Here is a 25,379-nt window from a genome sequence, read left to right on the forward strand (position 1 = left end):
CTACTCAATCTTCTCATCTCTCTTAAAGAGAAGAACATAGAGCAATGCCTTAAACACCAGTTTGTAAAATTGTTCAACAAGAAAGTACATGAGAACTGTCTGATTATTAGCTGATTATTATATGGTAACATCAAAACAAAATTTATAAACAGAAAGTGCTACAACATGGAAGTAATAATTATAACAAACCAAAGCTCTGTGTTTGATTTAAAAACCAGTGGGACATCTGCTTAGCTGCTATCATAATTGGCTACCGGCCTGTTGTTTTGTTGTGCTGGAAGGACTTTAGGTCCTGTGGATATTATTTGCTCTAGGTCCAGGGGGACCCAAGTTCCCATTAGATTACAAACTCTGTACACATAGCCAGATTTGTGCAAGATTCTTACACAATTTCTCTAAGTCACTTTAAAATTTTTTCTTTTAGCATAGGATTAACTCAGTTTCCCGTAGCCCTTCCTCTGTGAAAATTACCTCTCTCCCTGGACTTCCAGTCTCTAAGGTGTCACTTGATGTGTCATGACTTTCCCTGCCATAGCCTTGTAAAAGCTACCTATGACAACTCAAACAAAAAAAGATATATTGATATTGTTGTGTAACTGTTCACTCCTGTTCACATTGTACTCAGTTCTACTCATTCATTCGTTTATACAATTTTTCATTCAAAAAATGTTGTTTTATCACCAGCTCTTTGCCAGTCTCTGAGCTAGAAGCATTCTCATGTGTTTGTTGAAGAATAAATGTTCATGTTAGGGTGTAGAATGATTTCCAGAATAGCTTCTATTTAAAGACTTCCTCATTTATTCTTCTTCCCTTTTCCTCATACGCCACCACCAACACCATCAAAATGTTTATTTTATCTTCTAAATATTTCTTAAATTCATGGGGTTTTTTTCATCTTTTCTGCATACATTTTAGGCCAAGCTACAATTAAAGTCAATAATAATTGTCTTACTGGTTTCTCTGCAGTTATTCTTACCTCTCTTCAATCCATTAGCCATGCTGCTATCAGAGAGTTTGCTTTATTAAATGTAATTTAGATCTAATCATGTAACTCTCTTGGTTAAAATTTTTCAGTACCTTCCCACTGTTCTTAAGATAAACTCCTACAAATCCCTATGACACTTGGCTCTTCCCAAACCCTTCTGCATCATCTCATCTTACTCAGCCCTGTCCTCTCTCATTCAGCCACATTGGCCTTCTGCTGCCTGTTTTTAATTACTTGAGTCTGCTAGGCTCCTTCCTATCTATGGCAGGCTCCTTACAGTCACTAGTTTTTGTTTTGTTGTGTTGTTGTTGTTGTTGTTGTTGTTGTTGTTTTACCATTGATTGCTTTTCTAATTCTTTACCACTTAAAACCTACTCATTTTTAGATATTCGTGTGTGTATATATATGACATATATATGTGTGTATATAATATGTACATTTGAATTAAATGGTAATTAAATAGCCAAAGTGAGTACTATCAAATATCTTATTGTTTAGTGAAGGATTCAGGCATTATTTAAGAAATCATAATGATTGTCATTAATTAAGACAAATTTGGATAGATTCTGAAGGAATGGTAAACTGTGATGAGGTAAGCCAAGAGGTCAGAGAGGTTTTCCTAATATATAGGTTTTCTTCTATAATATATATGTATGTACACACATAAATATACATAAAATATGTTATAGTACATATATACACACATATGTATATATGTAAATAAATGTATATTCTATATACACTCATATACCTATATGTACACACACATATTACATATACATATGTATGTATATGTATATTAGGGAAACTTCTCTGACCTTTCAGCTTATCTGATCACAATGAAACTTTCCTTCATTATTCATCCAGTTTATGATAATACATTATAATTTGTTAAATAATATTTGTCTCCCTTTGCTAAACAATAAGATATTTGAAAGCATAAACTTTGTGTTTTAGTTAGCATTTTTTTCTACAAGGAGTAGCACAATATCATATATGCAAATAGAATTTCAATGTATCTTGCTGTTGAATTAATAAATAATTAAATAATCACCTATAAATGATTACCATCCAAAAGGATGCTGCTTTACAGTTATAATAGTTTATGTAAATTCTTGATAAAGCTTTTACGACTAATGAAAATGACTTTGGGAGGAAAAAACAAGAATATGAAGTTTAGCAATACTTTCAGGTTCAGAGACTTAAGAGCTCTACTCCATTATGTTACTTTCAATAGTATAAATTTCTATCAATCCTCATTACTTTTGAATAATAAACATATAGCCAACGCTCTCCCCTAAAGCTAGTTTTGAGAGGAAATAGCAATGAAAGCTTTACATTAAGCTAATGATTAGGTTAAAGGCATTTCATACATGTATAGATTTGAGAAGGGCAAGTTAAGCAGAGAAGATAAATATAAAGTCTTTCTCACAGCTGTCCAGCAGGAAAATCTTTGTTATGAAGAATTTTTTTGAGTGAAATTATTTACTCCATGCTAAAATGGTATAGTAAACAGACAAACAAATAAAAATCCTTCATAAGAAGAGTGTGCTAATAGAATAAGTTAAAAATTAGTTCCAAAATGTCTTCGGATAATAATCCAAGCGCATTTTCCAAATATGTTTTTCCTAAAAACAAGTTAGAAGGTTAATGAAATATCTTGATGAATATTTTCATTGTTTTCAAGTGTGCACAGGGGTCTATGCCAAATTCTCCCAACAATGCCACAAACTATTCCTTCCCTTGTTTTGTTATGTTAAAGAGCCAGGAATTTAAAGACAATTTGCTGTTACCTCTTGTACAATGGACAAGATTATAATATAAGGGGCAAATTTTTTATTTAAAATTTGAATTCCTCTAAAGAGACTTTTTAAACCGTCATGTTATTTAAAGTCCTAACCATATTCAACATGACATACTTAAGAATGAAGTCAGTGCTGTTAATACTTGATGAAGTACAGTGGATGATGCTGGCTAAACGGAAAAGGAAGATATCTGAAAGGTATAGTATTCTGAAAGCATCAGAAAAAAACAGGATTTGGGGAGGTGCTGGGAAGGAGAAAAATATGAATACTGCTACTGCCATGATGTTAGTGATGCTTTGCATATATAAATTTAATTGCTTGTTCTGAGAAAACATTTTCACTCAGAAGTGGGAAATTCTGCATTAACAGCTGGCAATGGCTGCTATTAGCAGCAGGATTGTTTGTTCAAGTTAAATGCCTTCAAGTTATGGCACTCTTGTGCAACAAAAAACAAATGAGGTTTTGCTTTTATCTATTTAAAATTTTAGGTTCATAAACATTTAAAAGACAACCAGTTTGGGAGAGGGAAGTCCTGGGTTTAACTGAGATTCTGTGATGAAATGTTTTATTTTGAAGATAAATCCAGAAGAAAATTTCTGATTATTCTCTGGATGAAGGGGGTCAGAGATCTTGTCCTACTTAGCTACTCCAGAGCCAATGTCTTTTTTTAGTTCAATTCATCACTATTCTTCTCTCTCCCTCACCTCCCACAACTCATAAATCGATGCCCAGCAGGGAATGAACAATTTAATGATAATGAATATATAATTTATGGAAAATAAATTCAGAATTTCATATTTTTATTTATAAGACAATCTATATTTGAAGATGATGGTACTTAAAATATTGGAGACATGCTATGATATTTATTGTGATTCATAGAAAGTGTGTGTGGTCCTATGTTCACTGAATTTTTTGTCTTCTCATTACTTTGTTAAGACATTTTATTGAACAAATTTCTAGTTCAAGTAGTAGAAAAGCTTTTTAAATATACAAACTGCACATTTTTTTTTTTACATAATGAAAAGGGGTCACATTCAATCATAGTTGAGAATCTCCTTAACCACCTGATCTCACCTGCTGACTCCTTGCCCCACGGACATTCCTCTCATATGCCACTAATCCAACATCTGACTACTCAGCTTGGTATTATGGCTGATAGGTGGCCATGAGGTCTGGCCCTCCAAGCTCTGCTGTGTGCAACTCTGCTTGACAAACTGACAAAAACAAGTTGAAATATGTAAATATTTCAATAGATGAGAACTATCACTGGCTAGAGTTTTACCTTACAGATCTATCTTTTCCTTATGGTAAGGACATAATTCTTCTGGGGATTTCTTGGTGTCATAGCAATACTCCATAGGGATCATTTCTATGCTTTCCCTAACTTTGTTTAAAAAAAAAAATTAAAGCCTTGGAATTACTCATAGGATAGCTAATCTGATATAGATAAAGCATAGCTGAAACTCATTTTTAACCAGTATCTGCATTGTGAGATATGAAAGAAACATGCTTTCAGTTAATATTTATGGGTTAGACTCATACGAACCATTATTTGCCATGTGTCCATTGTCAACATTTAAACTTTTATTTTCAGTTTTATTTTCTATAAAATGAGACCTAAAAACATTAAATTGATTTGAATGGCTATTTTGGGATTAGAAAAAGAATGAGATTATATGATATCTACTTAGCAAAGTGCCAAGCATATAGATAGTATTCAATATATAGTACCTACTATTAAAATATTAAATGTATGAAATGAAGTTTTGCTAATTAAAAAAAAACAGTTATTCTCTTTTCTGAAATGATAGGTGCTACTGGTTACATATCAGTTTTATTTAGGAAATGGTAACTCCAAAATTGATCCTTCTGTAAAAGATAATATTAACTGCAACTGTTACTAAATTTGACTGCCAGGTTCTTGGGTCTCAGTGGCATGGAAATGAACACTGTGCCCAATTTGAAGTCCAGCAAGCAGAGCTTTATTGAGAGCTAGCTAATGCACTGGGGAACCAACCAAAAAAGGAGGATGGTTCCCCTAATATAAGTACTACTGAGTTTTTATGGCCTTATGGGATAGAGGGATTGAATTAACTATAATTGAGGGGAGGAATATTCATAAGTTTTCCTGGAATGAGGTGGGGTTTTCTGAGAGTTGAGTTGCCACCCTCTTTTTGGTCTTATGTGAGATGCTCCAGATTTGTCATGGCACTGGTTGATGTGTTATTTAGTATGGTAATGAGCTTAGCAATTTCCCATCTGTCAACTTTTCTCCTTCTGTAAATGCTTCTAAGAGTGGTCTGCATGGAACTGGTCTTGTGTCAGCCTTATCCTGTAAGAGGTTCCTATATATTGGTTTAATAAGTTTTGCTCAGTGCTTCGCAAGTCATAATAGCTTAGCAAGGCCTGTCTATGGAGAGTTAAATAAGTGTCCCATTTTTGTAATTTATGCTAGCTCAAAACTATTTAATACCTCAAAATCTCAGGAAGGCAGTATGACTTTTCTAGTTCCTCTGTTCACTGTTTTAATATACAATTAGAGATTCTTAATATATGAATCCCAGAAAGTGACTTATTTTTTGAAATCTTGCCATTATATATGTAGAGTAATAACTTTAATTGTAGGATCTGCTCAGGCTGAAGGTAGACCCTTAGTCATGTGTTTACCAACAGTACTAAGCAAAATTCAGTCTAAACCAAGTACATTATACAACTATATTAAAATATTAACTTAAACTAAGGCATCATGGCAATGCATAATACTTTTTGCCAATATTACTTGAGGCAAACAAAAAAAGGACCACTCAACTGAAACCATATAGCCGAAAAAAAAACACTAGAAAGTTTACCAAATAGATATTTACATTACAAGGACTCACCCACAAATGTTACCAAAAAAAAAAAAAAAAAAAATTGTTGACTAGATAATACTTAGTACTCACTATTATCTTTTATTTATACCTAATTAAGAAGAGAAAATTTGAATCTGTCTCAATATTATCACAACAAATGGTAATCATGGAGAGAAACAAATTGATGATTATTCATTGATTATTTGAATTCCCATGTTTCATAAGCATAGCAGCTATCTGTTAAGAGGCATAATAGGTTTTAACAGAAAAAGAATTCAGGTGTCCATTTTCCTCAACTGAGGCACAAAGAGAGATTTTTAGAGTTAATTTTAATTTCATTTGGCTCAGGTGTCAAGGATCTATATTTATCTTGTGTTAGGCATGTGGCCAAAGTGCTAGAAGTCTCAGGATGTCAATGGCTTTCAGATGTCAGGATAACCTTAAAGACAGATGAATAGTCAAAACCCCATGCCTCATTTCTGAGTTCTTAGCTGCTGTGCTGTGGAAATCATGTGTTTATTTGCTGTGTCTCTTCCTACAACAGTCTCTCTGAAGCCACTCTTAAGATCCTACATCTGGGCAAGCAAGATCTTCTAAAAGTTGGTGAGCTGAGTTATTTTTGTTAAGGCCTATGACTATAAATATCTTTGTAGTTGGTGGACTATTGCCCAGTAAACAATAATAATTATTATTTTTAACTATTTAGAAATATTCTCTCATATAATTATTACATCTTTTAACAGGTTTGTAAGCTTTTAACTGAATGGATGAAGAAATGACATTTAACAATGAAATTTAACATTTCCACTAGTTTCTAAATTCATCCTATGAAATTTCCATTTGCACATTTTCATGCCTTTTATTTAGGAGCATCAGAAAAACTTAATTATTTCAAAAAGTATAATTTTAATAGAAATTTTTATTCCTTCAGGTTCTTTAAATTGGTCTTCATGTACTAATCAAGACTGATTTTATACTTCATTTAAATTTGTTTGCTTTCTTATAAACTTTTAAAAATACTACTCTTTAAAAAAATGGTACTCTAAGAATCTGACCATTTTGACCTCTCTCTTCCAAACTGGAAAAACACTTTTGAAACGAGACTAGAAGTTGAATGACCTTTGTTCATGAGAGTATTAAAATGTTTTTTTGGCATGTTGTCAAGACTGACAAGCATATTTAAGAAATAATTGAAAAGGCCCAGTCCTCTTAACAAATTGACTAGTAGAAAGAAAGAAGAAAACAAAAATATTTCCATACAGAAACTTACTGATCATTAGTGATCATGGAAATTGAATTGACTGTGGGCACCCAGTATTTTAGTTTGAGGAAAGGGGATTTTGTTGCATAACAGAATTTTTATAACATGATGTGTTTCACAATATGCCTATTAAAGACCAGGAAACATTGCAAAGAATGATAGGGTAGTGACTTATGCAGAAAGAAAACTTAAGGATACACTTAGAGACAAAACTAAATGCTATTACAAGAAAAGCAGGTCCTTCCGACTCTGTAGCTATTCTACAAATCCTGGCAATAAATCGGACAGACTTCTTTACCTTTAAAGAAGGTTGCTTCCTTTTATTCTTTGAAAAATGGTTGCTTGGAGCCATGCCGAATTCTGGGGAAAGCATTCTGGGCAGATATTTATAATGTGCTAACTTGTTGTTCAATTCCTGTGAGAAAAATTCAGAACTCAGCTGGGTTCTGGATCAGATGAAGAGAAATAGGCAACCTGTCTTGTTCTCAGATATACCTGACTAATAAAAGTGGGATTTGTTGGGCACTATATGAGATTCCAGTAATCCTGACAAAGGGAAAGAGAAATATTTTCAAATGATGTACAACACAAACACCAATTATTTGGAATCAGAGCCTTTTGTAAAGGACAATGACAACTTTGCAGTGAACTGTTCTGAGAGTTTAAGAAAGCAAACACCTGAGAATAATAAAACAATTTTCACCTGGGAAAAAAGTAAGCTCTTAAACTCACAAGATCATCGTTAGGCAAAAAAAAAAAAAAAAAAAAAAAAAAAAGTTTAGAATGTTAATAAATCAGTAACAAAAAGCATACAAGACTAAAGAGTGGATAAGTTAAATGGAAGAATATATTTTTCTTAGAGCAAAGAAATATGCAATGAAATATTGCTGTTGATGTGACTATAGTGACTATGGCTAATTTTTCTTTAGCCATAAATTGCTGATTCAGATTAGTAATTAAGAAATTTAATATTCTTAGTATTTATAAACCAAGCTTCATTGTTAAAGTCTGTAAAAAAATTCACAAACTTTTTAAATAAAAAAGAAATGCTTTAAAATGAATGAAAAGGGGAAATGTTTTTTAATCTGTCACTTGTTTGTATGTTTTGTTTGCTTTTTTGGGTGGAAATTGTAAAATGTGTCACCACTTTACTACAATCTGAAAAGAATAATCTGGAATGAAGAGCAGGGAAGTACTAGAGGAGGAATGACTGTGTTTCCACATCAGGTTATGGGATTCCTAAAAAATGCCTAATCCAAAGTGATTTGCTCAACTCACAAACAATGAATTGTTCATCAGTAAAAAATAGTCTAAAACTAGCAAAAGTACATAGAGAATATGAAAAGAAATATAGTTTAGTAAATAATTAGACTGTTTTGTGTGTTGTATGTCAAAGTACAGAAATTTGCTAAACCATTGGAAGCTTTTTTCTTTTACAAAGTGTAATTACAGTGCCATTGCTTCGACAATGAGATTTCTAGTTATTTCTTTATGGAGAAGGGTAAAGTGAATTCTGTTTTGTGTCTTCTGACAAATTTAGCCTTGTGAAGAATAAACAGTACTCTTAAATAGGTGCTTGGTGGTACAATGTTAAATAGTTTAAGATGTTTTGAAATATACTCAGAGACCTTTGTCACACAAACCCTATGATCTGAAGAAGGAAATGACAGAATATTGGCAAGCGTTACGGAGGGGACAGAGCAGACAGCTTGGCTGCATTCACCAAGGACTCCAGAGTGTGCTCAAATAGAAAAGCATTGTTTGCCTTTCAGTGCTTGTGAAGTTTAAAAGTGGAATAAGGACACATTTTTTTTTGAGTATTAGTTTCATTTCTTAAGTAATGTTTTTTTCTCATTAAATCTTCCAAATATAAATCTTAAATTTCTCTCATTTTAATTTTTAGAAAATCAGAAAGGAAATTAATAGTCATGTCATAATTTTAAAAATTAAGAACACAAACTAATAGAAATTAATTCAAGGCTCATTTCATTCTATCCTGGGACTTCATTATTTTATTCTATTTGAAATGTAATGGATGCCTTTGTTAGGTGTCCATGAGTCTTATTCGGAAGTTTTAGAACTAAAGTAATAAAAGTTACTTTATTCAGTCTAGTGGTCCCATAGCTTTGAATCTAAACACTGTATATTTTAAGAGCAGGCATAGATTTTTAGTGGGATCTTTTCAACAAATACATTTAACAACGAACTGTAAAACAGCAAAAACCTGTTTTTTGATTGAATACATGATGGAATTACTATCTTTTAGAATTCATTATTCATTGACACATTTGTTAAAAAATATTTATAAGCACTTACTATGTGTCAGGCACTGTCCTATTATTAGAAACAATATTATGCTGAACATTTATAAGGATCCAGGAACTTTTTACAGGTGCTCTAAATTTTATTTATATGGAATGAAACCTTTTGATGAAAGTTTTTAAAAATCTGTTACCTTTGAAAATGATGAAGACATAGGTTGAATTTTGTGAACACTTTCCTCACCACTGTACACAAACAGACCCCTTAATGTATAATCTATCTCCTGAAGAAACTAGGCCAAGCAAGTGACTGTTATATTTATGGAAGGAAGATACTAGACAGATTTACTTTCCTTGCCCACTCTTAGCTTCTTGTCATTGCCCTTCCAAATGCATAATTTACTTTTAAAATGTGAAGTAACTAACATACAGTGTGTGGAACCCCTCCAAAATAAAATGACTTGACAGCAGTATATGCACTAAGCCTTAGGTTTGATAGCTTCCTAAATTTATTTCTTCTTGAACTATTATGTCGATTGGGGAATAAACACTAAATTTTAGCTTGGTTTTTTAAGGGAAACATCTCTGGTTTCTATGAACGCCTCTAGTTTCTATGAACCTCATTCTTTTAAGAGCATCTTGGTCAAGAGTTACATCTAAGCGGATCCATAGATGAGCAATTACCATGCTGGAGGACTCAAGCCGTGATAAGCACTATATGCAGTGAAAAGGACACTGCTTAGAGACTTTTGCTTTTACTTAAAGTTGGCACTTTCCACTGGGCTGATAACTCCATGAAGGCAAGAGTCATTTGCATTTTAGTATGAGCAATACCCAGTGCCTGACACATAGTAAACACTTAATAGGCAGATTTTATTCATTTATCCAAAATATTACATCCAAATCTTTTCTAACCAAAAATGTTCACCTTCCATTAAGAACTATGACTAAAATTTTAAGAAGCTTTGATCATTTAAATAATTTAAAAATCAATTTCTTCCACCTTCTATGCTTAGCCCTCTTTTTTAATACCCAAATTGATATATCTCTACCATAAAATAGTTGAACTTTGAAAAACACAGAGGTTAGGGGTACCCAGCTCCTGTGCAGTGGAAATTCACATGTAATTTTTGACTCCCTGAAATTAAATTTGTCCCTCAGTATTGGAGGGGGGTTGATTCCCAGGATCCTCAGGAATACCCAAATCCACAGATGCTCAAGACCCCTATATAAATTGGTGTAGATCAATGCATTTAGTTAGCCCAGTGGATTTCCAACTGCAGACTGAAAACAGTACAGGTATTCACATATAAGTGGACCTACACAGTTCAAACATGTGTTGCTCAAGAGTAAACTCTACATAGATCTGTGAAGTTTTTTGCATGAGAAATCCTCAGGTCAGCAGTTTTATGGAATGTCATCACCCCCTATACCATCCCTGCCCTTTCCAGCATGTCTTTTATTTTATTTTATTTTTTTTGATTAAATAAGGCAGATCATCTAGTAAATTAATTCTGAAATTTAATAGTGAAATATTCTATAATTCAATTTACATTATGTATGTAAACTCACAGACACTGATAATTTCTCAGTCAGCACATGAAGCTCAACCATTTCACATAATTCCACTGAAGTCTTAATCCTTTTCCCCAATCTGAATGCAAAAAACTTAGATGTGTTTGCTTCTGTGTACAGTCTCTTAGATATCTTCGCTGAATGTACCAAGTTTTGGGTAAATCTAGAGAAAAACTCTTAGCTCGGTCAGTTTCTTGCTGGGTCCAGTGGTCATCTTTGAAATATGCTAACCTTAACTCCAGGTGTGGGGTGTGATTCCTCCACTTCTCACTTCATGGGAAACCATAGCATGTAAAGTAGTCATCCTTTGCTAGCCTAGTCACACATGTCCCCAAGGTCTTCTCTTGGAGGGCAGAGGTGGTGGTTGGTCAGTGGTAGAAGTGCAATTATCATCTATTTTCTGCTTCCACCTCTTGGTCAGAGGCCCTTCTCAGGCTCATTGAGAGACTCTTGAAAGTTTCTTCACCTTTGGTCTTCCAAACTTCTCAGTATTGCATCCTTATACTGTAGGCCTATAATAATAGTTTGATAAAATTATACGTTTTAGCAGATGAAGTCAGGAAAAACAGGATTAGGCAAGGGGAAAAAAGTAAATTTTGTATTGAGAAACTGAAAGGAAGCGTACTATAATTATTCACACTATCTTCCCTACTCCATTAATATTCCTCTAGAGTGTTAAAGATGCCATTTTGTTTGCTTTCTAAACTCTCACATGAAGAACTTCTGTACATAGTAACAGCAAAAGCATTTCTTAAGCTGAAATGCTGTTGATAAATAAAAGGAATTGAAACAATCTGAAAGGTCTTTTGTGAAAAAGAAAACTACTTAATAATTATTTACCATGGCAAAGCAACAACTATGAAGCTTGGCTTTTTTTTTTTTTTTTCCCCTTGAGGTTTAAAGCTGAAGTCTCCTTTCAGCTAGTCTCCAAGGTTTATATTTGTTCACAGCAAAAGCTGTAAACATTAGAAATAGGAATAACTTCTTAAAACCAGGATCCATTAATTTTTACAAGTGAGGGTTCTTAGACCCACAGAAGTTAAGTGAGCTTTTAACTCCTTATCTAGCTGTTGGATAGTTATTCTCATTTCCTTTTCTGAAGTTTTTCTAGGCTTTCCTCCCTATCAAGATTCCACCTAAGGGATTTTATCCATTTTTATGACTTTGTCTATAATCTATATGAACAGATCCAAATCTACATCTCATGGCTAATCTCTTTTCAGAGCTTGAGACTCATATATCTATGTGCCTGCTGGTCAAGTTCTAGATGTGGATGCTCCACATCCTGAGTTGAAACTATCTGAACTCTTTCAACACATAAGCTTATCATTGTGTTCTGATTCATGATGTGTCTTTTATGTTTAAAATTAAATTGAAAACAACCCCAAGATAGGTGTGTCTCTTAGTATGCTTGAATCTATCATAGTGTTCAGTAGAATGTATGCACATACATGTACTCTGTAAAACTTCTTAAATAAATGGATGGGTTAAATAGTTATGATAGCTTTCATCTACAGGGTGCCTGCAAGGTACGCTGATAATAATTATGCAAAGTGCCTAGAATTTAATAAGAGGCATTATAAATTATTCATTGAGCCACACTTTCTATAGCCAGACTAAATAGGTCTGAAACTTGGATCTGACATTTCCCAGATCTGTGACCTTGGGCAAATAAGTTAACCTTTCTATGCCTCTGATTCCTTATCTATAAAAAAGGGATAATAAAATTATCTACTTCATAGAGTAATTGTTCAAAATAAGCAAGTCACTATATGTAAAATACTTAAACAAGTCCCTTCCACGTGCAAAATGCTATCAAAAGGTTAAGTAGTAGTATTTAATTTTCACAATAACTTTTAAATGGGTAGTGTTATTTTATTTATTCATTTATTCATTTATTCATTCATTTATTTATTTATTTATTTATTTATTTAAGAATGAGTGAACAGACTCAGAGAGATTAAGCAGGCCCAGGATCTTGAAGCTAGTTAGTGAAAATGCCAGCTAGAATTAACCCCATCCCACCCTCAAATCTAGCCCTATTGTTTTTCTCTATTTTTTTTTTAAATCTTGTTACTTCAGCCTGAAACAAAGAACTCATTTTTGATTTGTTTTTCCTTCTACCTAGCTAATTACTTAGCAAGGCTTAGCTATCATGCTACCTTCCAAAAATCTCCTCATCTCTACTATATAGTTCTAAAATCTTTCTCAATTTCTTTTACTCTAGTCATTGCCTTAATTCAGCCCATATAATTTCCTGCTTAGATTATTTCAAAAGACTTTCTCTGGCCTTTCCTTCAATCTATTCTCTGCATTGTGCTAGAACATCTTTCTCAACCTGAATTTTATCATGCACTTAAAATTCTTAAAATCCTTAAGTAGTTCTATATTGCTTTTCAAGATGAATTCTCGTAAAGAATTCCCCAGTAATCAGGCACAAACCTCAGTCTGGTATGTTATGCATTATATTAGGGCTTCATTATGTCACTTATGACCACCACTCCAGTGTCTTGTCTTATCTTTTCAAAACCCATAAATTATACCAAAGCCTTACCTATATATATATATATTTCTCCAGGTATATGTTTACTTATGAATCTATATTTCGGAAGAATGCTTTCACTTCCTTTACCCAGACCTGTATTCTATAACTCTCAAGTAACCTATCACTTCCTCCACCAGCTGTCCTCTAACAGCCTTCCCTAACCCAACATTTACTCTCCCCACCTGGATGTAGGTATCACAATGTATTATAATTTTTTTTTTTTAATGACTATCCTCCTGGACATGCTGTGAGCTACTTGAAGGGAAGTATTGGGGTTTTTGTTTTGTTGATTCTCTTATTTTATCTCAATTACAATTCCAGACTAAGAATGCTTCAGGAATTTGACTCTTGCAAGGGTTACAGACTAGTTAAACATTTGACAGTATTACTGAGGGAATAAAAACATAAATGAAAAACAAATTAATAATTTAAACTATAGCTTTAAAAGTAATCTGAAAAGTTCAAAAATGAGAGTTTGATTAGGGAAATGGTCCAGTATTAGACCAGTAAAAAATAATGGCAATAGACTGGAGCAAAAATTTGCATATTTTCCAGATTATGATCTGGTAGGGATGGGAGCCACATGAGAACTTGGATCATGTTGCAGGCATGAGCACTCAGGGATTGCTTGCTATTCAGGCAAAGGGTTGAGGGCAAGATAAGATTAGGGAAGGACATACACTAGGATGGATGAACCAAACTCATTGTCAAATCTAGTTTCAAATCTTTCTTTCTTTTGGAAAACAAGGACTGGCAAATGAATTCTTGAAACTAGGAGGTGAGAAGTATCTCAAAGCATTAAGTTCAGTTTTAACAGCTGTTTAAATCATCAGATTTAGCACACTAGTTCTCAAAAAATTGGTGTGCATGAGAACAACCAAAAATGCTTAACTCAGTTTCATGATGCCTGCTTTTAAGAAACATATTATCATTTTGTTGCTATAATTCCCATCTCCTCCTCCTTCATCATCACCACTCTCTTTTTCCTAATCTACATTCCTATTCCTACCTTGTATTTCTCACCTCACTGATAACCAATATTTTAATCTCTTCTAAATACAGAATTTGTATTAATCTCTTCTAAGAAGTTATTTCAAATTCACCTACTATTATCTTGATAGTCCTTTCCTGGGAGAGTCAGTAGTTTTCTAATTATGTTATTCTTATGTCCTCTTTCATAGTTATAAAAATAGTATATATCTTCAATGGAGTGGTCGAGACTTCTTTCCTTTAGTGAAATTTTGGTGATACAGACTTAAAATTCTCCTATAGCTTCTTCTGAAACAGGATTATAAAGCTCTTCAGTGTTTGATGGCCCTTCAGCTGTTGATGTGCCCTCCCTCCACCCTGGCATGCTCATCTTGGCATGCTCTTTTTTCCATATTTGATACAGCTGCTATGTCCTTAGAATCTTCATCACTACGGCATCTTCTAATTTTCCTTCCATTTAGTCTTTTCCAAAATTCTGAGGATTACACTACCAAATATGTCAGAGACACCTGATAACACTGCAATGAGAAGCCAACCTTTTTAGATGCCTTATCATTATCAATGTTCTTCAACCAAAGACTGCCAGGAACACACTTGTAGTTGAACAAGTTGAGTTATCTACTCATTGTAAAGAGGGGGAGGTATAGCATAGGGAACTAAGGGCGACTCAGTAAGGAGGTTTAGAAAGAATCTCTTACAGAATTTGGACTTTGGTTGTGTGATTTGGGAAGAGGGTTTAAGGAAGCAGAGCTTTACTTTGAACTGGATGTTGTTGGAAAGCAGGGCCGTTTTACAACGGGATGTTTTAATAAATTGTATCAAGGAAGAAGGAAGATGAGACAGGCTTCGGCTGCAATTGAAAAGAAGCAATGGTGACTCATATTAGCTAAGAAAAGGGGATATTTGGTATTTGTAGCTTAGCCAATGTTCATAATTGGTCTCCATTCAGACAGGATTTCAGAGCATCTCATTTTTTCTTGATCCATCATTATCACAAAGCCTTGCCTAAGTTGATGTTCGGTGAATTTGTTTATGTCCAACAAGAGACTGTGAAGGCCTGACAATGGTTGCCAGGCCGGTGTCCAGAAACAACAAGACCTAGCAGATAGCACCAGGCTAGATCCTGAATGTTAAGGAGTGTTTTCTCTTTTTAATCACAAAATTCTTTGTTATTTCAGTAATTAAACCCACAGCCATGAAATCCACTTTACACTGCTTTGGTAGTAAAATTCTAATAGAGTTTCTTTGTAATTTTCTTTATTAGCTCTGTGGTATGCTCAAAACGTTGAGTATTTTAATACAAAAATTTAATACAAAATTTAATTTCTCTTATGCTAGAATTCTATAATAAGAACTGCTAGAGGAGATCAATCTGTGTATAATAACTATTAAGTGCACAAATTATTTAGGGAATTAGCTTTTTTTGCACCTATGCCACAAAAACTAATTTGTTAAATAAATAAAAAATATTTAGAGATACAAAATATATGAAAAATATTTTTAATGTTACTTAGTGAAAGTAGTAAATTAAGAGCTCTTTCTGCTTACTAATAAAGAGTTTAATAATCAGAGATTATCAAGAATCTTAATTGGGAATTATCAAAAATTAATATGTTTCTGGAAATATGCATCTAAGTTGAATTTATATAAATGATTTATATAAATGTGGTTAAAAATATATATGCCAAACTTTCTACTTTGATATTTTATATGCCTCCTAAAATAAATGAGATAATCTTTTTCTTTTATATAATAGACTATCATTATCATAAGTTTTACTTAAAGAAAAGGACATCTAGTAAGTGATTCAAGTTTATGATTGAATAATATTCAATATTTCAGTATTGTATGAATTTAAAATGACTAGAGCTATCAAGAAATATTCCATGCTTATAATTTCCTTTGTAATTTGTTATTATAAATCAATAATGGAGTTGTTATAAAGTGGGAGGGGTGAGTGGAGAAGAAATAAGTTTAAGCTCAATTCCATAGTCACAAATGGAAAAAAATCTTTCTATAAAGTAATTTTCAAGACATTTAAAATATTGTTAAATATATCTCTTTCTTTGAGTTGTACATTTATGCTTCTTAAACATGAGCTGCCTAATAAATTAAAGGTTTCAGGTCAATATGTAAGATTTTCTTCATCTTTGAGTTTCTTTTATTGGCCTTAAAATATCATTAAAGCAACACAAAAGATAGAGTAATTTGTTTTCTACCTCTGCTTTATCATATTATTAATAAAGAGAAGCTATTTTGATTGAATTTCATAGAGTTATCCCTTTAGTTACCCTTGAGGATATAATCTAAATTTAAAAAGATGCCTTTTTTTTTTCATTTCTTAAGGTTTACTCATTTGCATGATCCTATTTTATTTTTCTTGTTTTCTAATAAAACGTGTAGTTCTGTATTATGTGAGCCAGGAACAATAATTTACTGAACAGGGAACTGAAACTGAGAAGTCAAAATTTTAGTTAAACATTTTAACTTTTAATTGAACAACAAGGCTTAAAATTTTTATATTACAGATGCCTGTCCTGGGCCTAGGCGATATGGTTTTATTCAAGTCTTTACAAACAAAAACAGAACTTTGGATCCTGAATTCTGAATGTTTCAATAGTTAAATTAAGACTGGCTTAATTCTTTGTTAACAATAATATAAGAGAAATAATACCAATAGTATCCATTAGTTACTTGGGAAATTCGTGTTTTTTGAAGTTCATTCTTTTCTATTTTATGCAAAGTCAAATTTGCATAATGTACCTTTAGATGTAACATGTATATTTTTTAATATTTCTGTCTGGAAGTTTGTTACAGATGAATATTTATTGCTACATTTTTGTGATGGCCAAAAGGAGCATTTTGTTTGCCCAGTTTAGTAGCAGATATCTATGTGAAATGGAAATAGAGCATTGGGTGCAATCAGTTTTCTTACCTGAAATATTCCTGCACTTGTATGTCTCTGAAAACTTTTACACATCACGAATACTTTTAAAATAGTTGTTGTATGACTTATACCAGAATAAAATGACAGCTTTCTCATTTTTCCTTACATAGAATCCTTGTTTCTCCAGAGCATATCAGCTATGTGGACAAACAGTGACGTCTGTTTTTAATTACGTAACCTCCCAGGTTATTGCTTAGAGAGTCTCCTTGCTTGTCACTGACTTTGGGTTTAGATTTTCTATCTCCTTTTATCCTATACCTCTTTAAACTGTCATAATACATTTATATTTTATACACTCTCTAGCCAAACAAGATAAATTATAAATATGTTCACCAAAAGGCAGGTTCATATAATCATTTTATTTATTGCTTCTTCCTGACAAGGTGCTTCTTTAACTGAACCTAGTTACTGACTCTAGACTAAGTACATCTGATCATCAGTGTCTCTTACTTACTGGTCTGTGGCCATTTGCTCCCACTCCTATCCCCTTCATCTCTCCTCCAACCCCATGACACTAAACTGCTGCCCTGAATCTGCACTACCTTGGGAGGCAAACCGCAGCCTGAACTATGAATTGGGGGAAGTGAAAAATTAGGAGATTAACTACTTCTTATATCACCTGAGTGCCATTGCTATCTGCTCTGCTATTTGTTAGCTTTATACTAGTCATTTCAACAAGGGCCAATAAAAAAGAAGTGCTAAGTCCCCTAGTTCTTTGGCCTCTAGTGTTTTGTCTCTGCTTTTACTGGAACTGTTGCTTCAGTCCTTATCCAGTTTTCTCCTTTATACTTCTCCATATTCGACCCCTGCTGTTATGCTCCAGAGTGTCATCAAAAAAGTTTAGCAAGAGTATTTCTCCCACTCATGACAATGACCCTTAGGGCTTGCTTCTCAATTCTTAATGATTCTATTGTGCTTACAGGATAAAGTTCAAGCTCCTTAGAATATCATGCAAGCAAGGTGTTTCAAAATCTGGCATTGGATATATTTGAATTCAAGTCCTACGCAAGAGTTCTGTGACCTTGAATACATTATGTAACATTTTAACATCTCAGTTTCCCCATCTATAACATGGGTGAAAAATTATCTTTTGGTTAAGATTTTAAAAGCTGTCCATGAAAAAAAAAAAAAAAACATTCAGCCTAAGAAAAAGTTTTGTAAGAGCCAAACTGAGAACAATTGCAAAGAAGAAAAATCTCACTAGATCGAGAAAATGCTCTGAAGAATGATAGTTTTACAGCTCATTTTATACATTAGAATCAAAGGAGGAGATGTAAGGGGGCTTGCATGAAATCCGTTGGTGATAGATTAGGGAGGCAGGTAAAAGCAAAGTGGGGGTGAAATCTCTGAGATTGAATAAAAAGCAAAATGGAGAAATATGTTTCTTTTACAGGTAGATATGGGATAGTCAACATGTATAGCAAATAGGGATGATATGTAGGTAACAAGATAATGTGGTCTCCTGCTCTGGTACCTGCAGTCGCACCTTCAGGGGGTCTGGAAAAGAGTGCTCTGAGACTTCAAAGGTATGTTATCTCAGGTGCACAAACAATAGACAATTTCAAAGTTAAAAATTGACCTTCGTCAGTGAAGCTACAGGCCTAAGATGCAACTACCCCCGTGATCTCTGGGATTGTAAGGCTCACCATAAGGGCCTCTTCTGAGCTTATCAAATTTAATATATGGTCTTTTTTTTTTTTTTTTCATCTGCAAAGCCAAACTGTATATGAACAATTTGGAACTGTATTTCCTCATCTGGAAAAGAAATTATTTCAGAATCAGGAGACATGAACTTGATCCTTGTTCTCTTACTATCTATGACATTAAGAAAGTAACTTTTAATGTTCTCTCCGCTTAACTATTAGAGGGCTAATCTACAGATAATCTACAAAGAATCTTCCAGTCTAAGTTTGCTTGATCATCTGACCGAATCTATGACTCTATTTTCTTTCTTTCTTTTTTTTTGTATATACAAATACATTAAAGTTTCCCACATATATTTTTAAAATTATTGACAAAGATAATTGCAACTTGGAAATGTGTTCTAGATTTACAGGGGAGGTGACTGGGAGCTGGTAAGCAGCTGGCTGTAATATCTTGGTCAAATTCCCAATAAAGATGTATATTTTTGTGTGTTGATTTTCTGATGTACAGAATTATATGGCAACTGTGCATAAAGACTTCCTTAAAAATTTTAGACTAAACAGGAATTATATCATAAAAATGGCAGTTATAGAAATTTCTAGCACCCATCCCCAAAACATCATTTTGAACAACTGTTCATGCATGAAAATACCTTCTAAAGATTTCAGGTGAGGGATTATAGTGCCTGGGTGAAGCAAGTATTATATTTTTGTAGAGATATTGACATTAATACAGTGGATGGCCTCAGTCCTTTCAGTAAAGAAGAAAATAAAGCCCTGTGTTGAGAAGATAGATTTCCAGGGAAATCTTTAAGAAAATGAAGAAGGTTCGGCAGAACCAAGAATAAAGGTAAAATTCAATAGATAGGGATAAAAGGTAAAGAATTCGGAAGCAGTTATTGAGCATAGCTCAATATAAATATAACCTTGTTTAAAAATATATTTGAATAGTAAATGAATGTTTGTTATTTGTAAAAGTCAAATAGTGCCTTTAAGAGAGAAAAAAAAAGCAATTATTCTACTTTCTCCTCTCATTACCATGCCTCTTTCCAGGACAAAATACTTTCACTATTTCTAGATAAGATACAGTTCTATTCCTTGATTTTTAAAAATTGTTTTGTTTCACACATTAGCTTTTCATTTCCTCCTGTGGAAGAAAATTATGTAGCTTTTATAGTGCCATGCACAATACCACTTCACCCATTCCACTCTACATCTGTACACACATACTTTTCCAATCAAATCCATATAGTTCTTTTTTATATGTTATTGACTGTTTACATTATTATTATAGATTTATTGAACAGCAGAGCCAAAAAGTATACAATGAGTGCTTTCTTTCTGGTGTAATTTATTTTTTCCTGGTGGTAATAATCGCCTCCTTAAGTCCTCTGTCCTCTTGATCCAATACCAAATGGTTTGTTTCCTAGATACGTGACATACTGGTTACCCTGAAACTTCCTTTCAACTTCTTCCTGGAAATTCCCTTTGTCTCAGTTGTCAGATCATCTATTTCCTCAATCCTCTGTCTTCTGATTTCTTGGTTTTCTTCCTCATTTTAGTGAAGTTCATATTCTGGGAGTTCCTTGAGCATCCTAAGAAGTATAAACTAGAAGTATAATTTGGAACCTTGCATATAATAAAATGTCTTTATCCTCATTCTTAAAAATAAATTGTTTGTATATAGAATAACAGTTGGAAATCATTTCCTCTCAGATCTTTTAAGAGATTGATCATTTGACTTCTAAATTCCCAGTGCTGCTATCAAAGTCTGCTGTCTTTCTAATCTGTGTGTAACATTACTCCTAAGTACACCAGAACCTTGTAAGATCTTCTGTTTATTCTTGATACTCTAAGACATTTGAAGACAGGTAGGTAGGCCACATCCTCCGGACCTTTTAATCCATTGTGCTATAACCGGGTGGCGGCTTGCACTCAGACTTATATTTTTCAATTCTGGAGAATATTCACATATTCTATTCTTATTTCCCCATTGTGTTTCTGGTTTTGTTTTCTCTGGAAATCCCATCATATGAATGTCAGATCTATTCTACTAATTTAGTGTTGCTCTAATGGCTTCTCTGTACCCCAGTGGTACTACTCTGATATTCCAACTGCTCTGCTAACTGTTATTTCTACTATTATCATTTAAATATGCTAAATGATTTCATAGTTTTCTGTTGCAGTATCTTCTCTTAGCTATTTGAAGACATTAATCACAAAAATATTTACCAATTCTTTAAATTTTGTCTTCCATGTCAGGGGTGTCCCTCAAATGTCCAGTGATTTTCCATTTATATTTAAAATCATGGCCAAATAAATACCATCTCATTCTAGAGCTACATTGTCCAATACAGTAGCCATTGGCCATAGGTGGCTATTGAAAACTTGAAATTGGGTTAGTCCAAATTAAGATGTGCTATAAGAGTAAAATAAAAAGTAGACTCCTAAGACTTTGTACTGAAAAAGTATAATATCTCACTGATAATTTTATATTGGTTGAAATTATAGTATTTATGGTATTGGGCTAAAGAATGTATAATATCAAATCTAATATTACTATGCTTTTAATGTAGCTACTAGATATTTTAAAAGTATATATAACATTAAGCTCGTGTTACACTTCTATTAGACGGCACTGCTCTAGAATGATCAGATAAGGTCCTGAAAAATTTCATTGCCTACCCTCCAACTCACCTCCACATAAAAGTAATAGGAACATGTCTTTTCTCTTGCTCCAGTCAGTTCTCCCAGAAGGAATCTGGTAGTTTCTTCCTGGCTAGAATTCTGAAAGTGGCAATGGAAAAGGAATCTATATGTGTATTTTCAGGTAAACTTATTTCAGCATGTATCTACCTCATGCCCTAGGCCGTTCCTACTTGTGCCAAAAGTTCTCTGGCTCAGTGTTTCCAAAAAGGAAAACTTCCACCTTTCGACAGGTAAGAAAGGAGAGCGGGCAGGCTGTTTAGAGTAGATGAGGGAAAGAGTTAAGGTTTAGGACTTCTAAAGATATTTAACCAAATTAGACCCTGCATTCCATGGCACCCCAAGCTACCAGTTCATGGTCCTATCTGAGATTATATAGCAGATTATTTTTGCTTTTTATTGTCTTTCTGCTCTAGACTTAGATGTTTAGAATCTGACACTTTAGGGTTGCTGAACAATCATCATAAGTGCATGTGCTTTCTAAATATGGACATGTTTCATATCCTCTTTTATTTAAATCTTTGGCCTAAACATCTGTGCTCATGGTCTTATAAATTCTACTACTTTTTTCAATGAGATTTCAGGTGCATGTAAAAATCTATTCAATCTGCTACATTTAAACAGAGGGCTCGAACATGATTTTAAACCTTAAAATTATCTTGTCATTCTCTTTAATGTTTTTGGCCAGATTATGTTCAGGCATTTAGATCTCCTATAAACTGTTCTACTTCCCTCCACCTGTAGATATGACCCTTTATGTCAAAACACACTTAGGTTGCTCACATGCCTCTTTTCAAGTGCACCAATTATAAATGCTTTATGTAATTATCTAATTTTATTTGCCAAGAATTCCACTGCCTTCTATTTATATTCAACCAATCTTCTTGGGAAGATTAAGGATCTAAGAGTTCTGTGTATATATTTTTAGGATTTCAGTACCTATTGACCTCTCTCTTAGCTAAGTTTCTATCATGTGTTTGTTTTCCATAATTAATAGTTTTTGTAATGTGACAAAATAGTAGTGTGAGGTATTAATCCATGTGATTTTGTCCCTCCCGCCCTTTTTACTCTCATTTTGGATTGCAAGACATGAAACTTCAAATTGAGGAAGGACGTTTATTGGAGACTAGGAACTGACATTATGTTACTATTCAGGTTACTAAAGATTTGGAAAATAGTTTCCATCAACTTGAAACAGTTGTTGTCAATACAATCTCAATATAGATAAGCTTGGATAGAAGTGAGAACAAAAGGGCTTAGATGCACATGAATCTCAGAGACTTAACTGTGATCAGCCCTGGCACAGACTCATCTCTGAAAGCAAGCCTTCTCCAGGCAAATGTGAAGATTTCAGAGCAGAGTTGTCACTCAGAGAGAACAAGCCTCAGAAAACATTGCATCAATCTCAGCAGCATAGCCGTGAAGTATCCTGGACTGTGTGTGGTGTTTAGATATTTTTGTTTAGAAGCAGGTTCATGGAATCCCTTGAACCCTAACACTGTGCTCAAAACCCCAGAAGGTTGTGGAAGTAAGTTTAGAAAAAGAGAGCCATCATCTGCAAAGTGATCATGGCCAGGACAAATAAAAGTCATTGTCACGAGTTTATAGAGGGTATGTTCCATGTTCTCATCTCTTTCTCTGAATGTAACACTTGCTCAGAAAAAATGTAATTGAGCTTTAACCTGAAATGACTGAGAAATGTCAAAATGGAAAGTTTCCTAAGAATGACTATATGAAATATGCTGGATCAGACAGAATAAAGGCTTGAAGTAAAAATAAAATTTTGAAAACCAATTTCATTTTTGTATTCCTGAGTTGGTGACTGTGAAACTCATTTTCATTTCAGGAATATTCAGTCATTCCCAAAGTTTCCAACTTTGATAGTTCTTTCTTGTACAAACAAATGAACAACACTTTCCAGGTTATTCTAAATTAGTTAATTTTATATTTCATAGTCCCTTTGTCAGAACAGACAATTCTGTTTCTTCAAGTGATGGAAACTTGCACTTGATTCTTCTTTTGAACATTGATTTGATTTTGAAGCTTTAACATGTAACATTTTCTTTCTTTAAAGAAATATATCCTTCTAGATGATAGGAGGTCCTGTTGCATCTCTATGGTCTCTATTTTGAGTGGACTACATATACATACATAGACGTATGTAATTTGAGCAAATAATTATGTTGTCAAGATGATATGACAGCCCAGTATTTTAAAATGGCTGCTTTGGAGTAAGCTAGGATTTTGGAAGCTAATAATTATGTTCTTCCATGAACTACTTTTATAGCAGTTATTCTGTTACTTGCAGACAAAAGTATTCCAATTGGTTCTTCCATAGTTCAACACTCTTTAACCTTAAGCAAATTATTTAATCTCTCAGTTTTTTTGCTTCTTAGTACTCTGCTAGTTTTGCCATTTAAAATATTGGGAAAATAATAATACTTATCTCAAATGGTTGTTATGAAGATTAATTTAAATAATTCACATAAAGTTCTTAGAATGATGTCTGACTTGTGGTAAGCACCCTCAACATTAGCCATTAGTATAACATGACACAAGTTGGGGTTTTCAAAAATTGTGATTCTGTTAAGATTATCTATTCATAAATTAAATACAAAGTAATATTACAAGGAATAAAAATGGTGACATGATTGTTTTAAAAGTCAATCAACACACAAAAAGACTATGTCCACTGCTCTCCTATCAGATTCTAGAAATAATCACAATGAATTTTAAAAGTACTTACCAGAAATAGTTTTGTTTGTACTTAGCCTGAGGAAGGATGGGTCATAAGATACCATTTAAGTGGTATTTGCAATTAGATTTAAATAATTATTTGCTCAGTCATCTCATTCTAGGGGGTTGTCCACATATCTGAACATTCATTTGCAGGTTTAAATGTTGAAGCTCAGTGAAGCTCAAGGGAAGAGGAATCTAGTCCCTGCCCCTAGGAACTTTGAGCATTACCTATTTGACAGAGGAGAGCGTGACACTGATTCTTATTAACTAATCCAGTTGAGCAATAGAGAAGAGAGAGAGAGACTCCAGGATAAACTGCCTGACAGAGGCAAGAGCCAAGGTTACACACGGAGTCTGCTGTCCTCATGTTGTTTCTGCATTTGGTAAGGTTAGTAGAGCTTGGAAATAAGTATGACCAGAAACTAATATGCTTGGGTGGCACTTGTAGAGTAGATTTTAAAACAAGTGACCTGGGATTATCATAAGACTTTTAAAGTGAAAAGAAAATCAGTACTTCTAAACAGCTAACTTCTATGACATAGTGCTACAGTATAATCTATCCATATTTAAAAAATGTTTTATAGTGAAAATAGAAGAACCGAGGAACTTTTATTTAAAAGTATTTTTCTTCTGGACTTTCTGATGGAAATAAATTCCCCCCCACCCCAGCCCGCCTGCATGTAATTTCTTTGAATAAGAATGCATTACTTAAGCTTCCATTTCATTGTGAATTAGTATTTATACAACCTCAGGTTTAGGTTTCATGTTTCTTTGGGCCTGAGTATGAATGTTTGCTTTCTTTAAACCTTAATATTCTCAGTAAGATGATATACTTTATCCATAGTAAGAAACATACAAACAAACTGTGATCTTTTTAAAATTTATATTATTCAATGCAGCAAAGAAATCTGTAGCTGTTATAAACATTTACCTTTTGATATATTTAGTCTAACTAGTTTTAGATTTAAAAATCATTAAAGTGTTTAAAAAGTTATATATACATATTTACTTTTAGTCCTCATTATTTTAAAATTGGTATGTTTTTATAATAGTCAACATATTTTCCT

General features: G+C 33.4%; 1 protein-coding gene and 1 long non-coding RNA gene across 5 annotated transcripts in view; one reads left to right on the forward strand and one right to left on the reverse strand.

Annotated features, from left to right (window-relative positions):
• Positions 1–6,127: 6,127 nt before the first annotated feature.
• The window catches only part of CD36 (CD36 molecule), a 76,100-nt gene continuing 56,848 nt past the window's right edge, over positions 6,128–25,379 (forward strand). Inside the window, exon 1 of one of the 4 annotated variants that reach the window (XM_016159616.2) lies at positions 6,128–6,248. The gene's annotated coding sequence lies outside the window, so the exon portion shown is untranslated. Of the gene's footprint in view, positions 6,249–24,528; positions 24,701–25,379 lie in introns of those variants that run through there. The other 3 variants (XM_016159618.2, XM_016159615.2, XM_016159617.2) reach the window with 3 other exon arrangements.
• Positions 20,199–21,642, reverse strand: LOC107518172. The gene is made up of 2 exons (XR_001598766.2): positions 21,565–21,642; positions 20,199–20,462 (listed from the first exon to the last, which is right to left on the reverse strand). It is a non-coding gene; the product is annotated as an uncharacterized LOC107518172 (long non-coding RNA).

This window comes from Rousettus aegyptiacus, unplaced genomic scaffold (genome assembly GCF_014176215.1).
Source record: "Rousettus aegyptiacus isolate mRouAeg1 unplaced genomic scaffold, mRouAeg1.p scaffold_m13_p_13, whole genome shotgun sequence".
In the NCBI taxonomy this organism is placed as follows: domain Eukaryota; kingdom Metazoa; phylum Chordata; class Mammalia; order Chiroptera; family Pteropodidae; genus Rousettus; species Rousettus aegyptiacus.